At 37.8% G+C, this 4870-nt stretch overlaps 1 pseudogene; it reads right to left on the bottom strand.

Annotated features, from left to right (window-relative positions):
- Positions 1–3514: 3514 nt before the first annotated feature.
- Positions 3515–4282, bottom strand: LOC130034569 (transcription factor BTF3-like; annotated as a pseudogene).
- Positions 4283–4870: the final 588 nt, after the last annotated feature.

Here is a 4870-nt window from a genome sequence, read left to right as displayed (position 1 = left end):
AATTTAGTCTCCAGAGGGAGAAAAAAAATGTGAGGGATTATGAGCGCTAAATAATTATTTGCGAAATAAATAAACAAGCTACTTAAAATAATTGCTTTCTATAATTTACATGTGGGTCCATGATTTGCCTGCTTCCATGTTGAAGCAGAACGTGATAATAAGCAGAGCTTTCCATCCTCTACTTCATACACTGGCAAATAATGCATCGTGTCTCCACACACCACGGGATACCCGTGACCTGCGGGGGAGCGTGAGCTGGAGCAGTTCCTATGACAGCATGTGCCACTTTGCCTTAATAACAATTACATAGCAAACCGAAAACAGATGACAGCTGCAGATGCTGAGAAACTAAAATGTATAAACAGTCTCCTTCTTTACTTGGTATGTTTTTTTTCTCATTTGGTCAGTCTTTTTTTTTTTTTTTGTCAATTAGTGTGCATGTGTGTTACCGTGTGTTAATAAAAAAAGGTGGGAGGCACTTGGCTCTGTGCTATCTACAACAAGGTTGTAGCCTGAAGAAAAACACTCCTTGGGACACTGACCAGACTTGATTAAATGGCAGGGTGGTCTGTTCTAGAAGAATCCACCTCACGCAGGGGGTCTCCTTTGATTATTTCTACTTTTGTCATTAGAAAGAAACATGAAAAGCTGGTCTATTTTGCTCTATCTTCCTGTGTTGTGCCCATTCCCCTGTTCCTGTTTTTTTAATTATTTTTTTCCACTTTAAGACATTTCTACTGTTAACAATACTAATTAAAATCTTGTCATAGGCATAACATCAGCATTAGATTTCCTAAGGTAAAGGTAAGGTAAAGGCCCTCCCGTTGATCGTCGATTTGCTCGAGCGGGCCCAGTAACGTCTCCATTGGAGACTTTGTTGTTACTGTGTCTGGCATATCCAATACTCTCGGTAGCTTGCCGGGCTCTCCGAGAGGGGCGGAGGAATCAAACTCGGGTCGGCCATGTTGGCCGCTTGTAAGGTGAACGCCCTACCGCTGTGCTATCGCTCCAGCCCACTTATCCTACCTTTTGAAGATCATATAGACTAGTAGAGGAGAAGTTGCACACAAGTGTGTGATTTTGTGAAATTTTGGAGACCAACAATCCAGTACAGTGTCAAATGTTATAATCTGGAAGACAGTAAAGCACAGACAAAAACAGAGTCAAGCAACATTCATGAAAAACAAGCTTTCTTAAGAAAAAGTTCTGGAGAAATTATTATTAATATTTTCATTGAATATAGCCCAAATTGCAAATAATCAAGCTTATCAAGTTCCTATATGCACTGTAGCACTGTAGCACTGTCCTCCCATTGTTCATCGATTTGCTCCAGCAGGCATCAGTAACGTCTCCATTGTGAGACTTGTTGCTGTTTTTGGCATATTGAATACACCACGGGTAGCTTGCCAGGCTTTGCCGTGTGGGTGGGATACTCTTGGTAGCTTGCCGGGCTCTCCGAGAGGGGTGAAGGAATCGAAATTGGGTTGGCCGCATGCAAGGCAAATGCCCTACCTGTTGTGCTATTGCTCCGCCCAAGTTCCTGTATACCTACCTTAAATTTTCCTTTTGAATTTTGTATCAAACCTGCTTTTCCTGCCACACTAAGGAAGCTCTTCACTCTTCCTTCAGTGACTTTTCAGTCACCAGTCTTTCTTTTATTCCATCCCCTTAATTTTTAGATATTTTCTGTAAAATATAATGGCTTCCATTATATAATTGGCCTGCTCAAAAACCAATAATGGTTCTGCAATTCTTTGCAGTAAATAACAGATGAACTGGATCTGTAGCATTCAGTCATTATTTATATACATAAAACCCAGCATAAATTGTTAAAGAGCCTGAGTAGTATTATTGAATTAATTACCCAGAGTAAATCTCAAGGCAAGCTAAAAGTGGCCAGAGAGATAGCTCTAAAAACAGAGTACGTGCTGTGCAAGTGGGAGGCCTAGGTTCCATCCAACAGAACCCTGCCTGAAATGATCCCCAGAACTGAGCTGGGAGCAGTCCCTCAGTAAAGATATACAGTACTTTGGCATGCTTTGTTTACTAAATATACTATTTTTATTACTCCCCTAAATACATTCAGTTGAATAAAAGTAAAGATAGAACATACCAAACTTTGTGAGATTACAGTTAAAAAACTGCTAAGAAGGACAGTTTTAGCTTTAAATGGTTACATTAGAAAAGACTAAAAGTTATCAAATAATAATTCAAGATCCCATCTAGAGTTTAGGAAAGAAGGGATAAATAAATCCAAAGCAATCATATGAAAAGTAATAATTAACGTAAAGGCAAAATCCAGTGAAATGTTTTTAATGTACAGAAAATAAACCGACATAGGAATAAAGTTTATATTATTCTGGCAAATTAAGAGTGAAAAGCAAAAGGCACTATTTGCTATCCTGAAATAAAGACCCTGAAAATATTTAAAAAGAGAGAAAGATGGAATACAAAATAGAATTATAAATCAATAAATTTACTCTAACTAGAATAGAGCTAATTAATTTCCTGAAGAGCACACATTTTTATAACTCACCCAAAGTAAAATAGATGAGTTGAATAATTTTATAACTTTTTATAAAATTGAGTATGTAATTTTAAGATTATAAGAATGTATTGCGGATTCATTTATGAACTTAGTATTACTCTGACATACCAAAAACTAGACAAAGTATTTAAATAAGAAATCTATAGGCCACTATCTTTCAAGAAAATAGATACAACTATTCTGAGCAAAATAACAGTACTTATATAATAAATATATACAATAAATATCTCTTATAATAATACATAATTAATAAACATAATAAACATATCATCAATATCAAGTTAATACAAGAAAAAACACAGTATTTGAAAACCAATAAAAGGGCCAGAGTGATAATGCAGTGGTTAGAGCATTTGCCTTTCACACCCAAGTTTAATCTCAAGCATTCCATATGGTCCCCTAAGTACCTCCAGGAGTAATTCCCGAAAGCAGAACCAGGAGTAATCCCTGATCATCTCTGGGTATGACCAAAAAAGCAAAAAAACAAAAAAGAAAGAAAGACAGAAAGAAAAACAATAAAAGTAACTGTCTAAGCAAAGGAACGTAAAATGACCTGATTTTACCTACTGATGGCAAGAAAGCATCTGATAAAATGTAACACCTATTCATGGTAAAAATTCCCAGGAAGCTAGGAATAGAGAGAATTTTTTTAGTTTTGTTTTGTTTTCAGGCCATACATGGCAGTTTTCAGGGCTTACTCCTGGCTCTGCGGTGCTTTGGAAACCATATGGGGTACTAGGGATGGAACCCACCTTGGCTGTGTGCAAGGCAACTGTACCAGATCTACAGTTTCTGAGAGGAAGTTTTTAATGTAATAAATACCTATATCATCCCATCAATAACAATAGGAAAGACAGATTTCTTTCACTTTAAGATACAGAAAAAAAGACAAACATAACCAATGCTGTTCAGCATAGTGGTAGAAATTTTAGTCACTGAATAAAGATAAAAAAGAAATTTTTTTAACCTTTGTTTCACACTTTACTCTCAGGTTTCTTCAGCTTAATTAGCTGCCAAGAATGACTTGTATATAAGCAAAAACTGAAAAGAGCTGCAGTGTCCAAGGGGCTTGAGCTTAAAAATACTAGATCTAGATCTTATTAGATCCTTGAACAAAATTTTAAAAAGCAGTCATAATATAAAATAACAGCTCCCAGTAACTTCTTCAAGTTTTCTCTTCTTCAGAAGCTGACTCAATTCAGTTTGCTTCATTCTTGGAAGCCTCATCAAAATTCTCCAGGAGATCTGGAACTTCATCATCATTATCCTCTCTAGTAGCAAGTGACGCTTTTCCATCCACCGATTGTTTAGGCAGAGCTTCAGCCAGTCTAGCTTAAACTAGTCAGACTGTCTGCACCAAGTTGGTTTAAGATACTGAGAAGCATTTCTGTCAGCTTCTTTGTCTCAGCATGGCCTGTAATGGTGAAAGTGTTCACTGCCAGGGATGCTTGAACTTTAGGGTTATTAAAGTGGATCACTGTTCCTTGGTTTGTGAACATATTCACCTCTTCAATACCAGAGATATTATTTACGCCCAACTTCTTTAAGGAGAACTGAAGTTTCTTATCATCTGCTGTAGCTTTTCTATGAGCCACCTTCTTTCTGCGAGCAGTTCCTTTCCCACCGATGCGCACTTGGGCTTGCAGTTTGGTGAGCTTCTCTTGGTTCATCGTTTCTTTCATATTGTTGGAGCGGAAATGGGGCCGCGCAGGGGACTAAGGGTTGGCAATCAGGGTCTCTATGGACCAGATGAGATTAGGCGCACACCCTCAGGCCTGCAAGATGACCTAAAAAAATTTTTTTTTAAGGGCACACATATTTGAAAGGGCTGGAGCATAGCACAGCGGGTAGCGTGTTTGCCTTCCACGCAGCCAACCAGGTTCAATTTCTCCACCCCTGTCGGAGAGACAGTAAGCTACAGAGAGTATCTCGCCCTCCTGGCAAAGCCTGGCAAGCTGCCCAAGACGTATTCAATATGCCAAACACAGTAACAATAAGTCTAACAATTTGTGAGATATTACTGGTCCCTGCTCAAGCAAAATCGATGAGCAACAGGAGGACAGTGCTACAGTGCTACATATTTGAAAAGAAAAAAAAAACTTACATTTTCCAGTGGCATGATTGCTTATGTACAAAATCCAAAGAATATGGAAAACAAAACTAATAAAGACATAAAATAAGCACATAAAAACAACTGATTCTGTATATTCAATGAGTCTAAGCAGTAAATATATGAAAACTATATTAAAACTGCAATACTATTTTTAACCACTCAGAAAATGTGAGGGGCCAAAAGATAGTACAGCCGGCAAAATGCTCGCC

This window comes from Sorex fumeus, unplaced genomic scaffold (genome assembly GCF_029834395.1).
Source record: "Sorex fumeus unplaced genomic scaffold, SorFum_2.1 ptg000061l, whole genome shotgun sequence".
Lineage (NCBI taxonomy): Eukaryota > Metazoa > Chordata > Mammalia > Eulipotyphla > Soricidae > Sorex > Sorex fumeus.
This window is presented reverse-complemented; position numbering and strand designations above follow the sequence as displayed.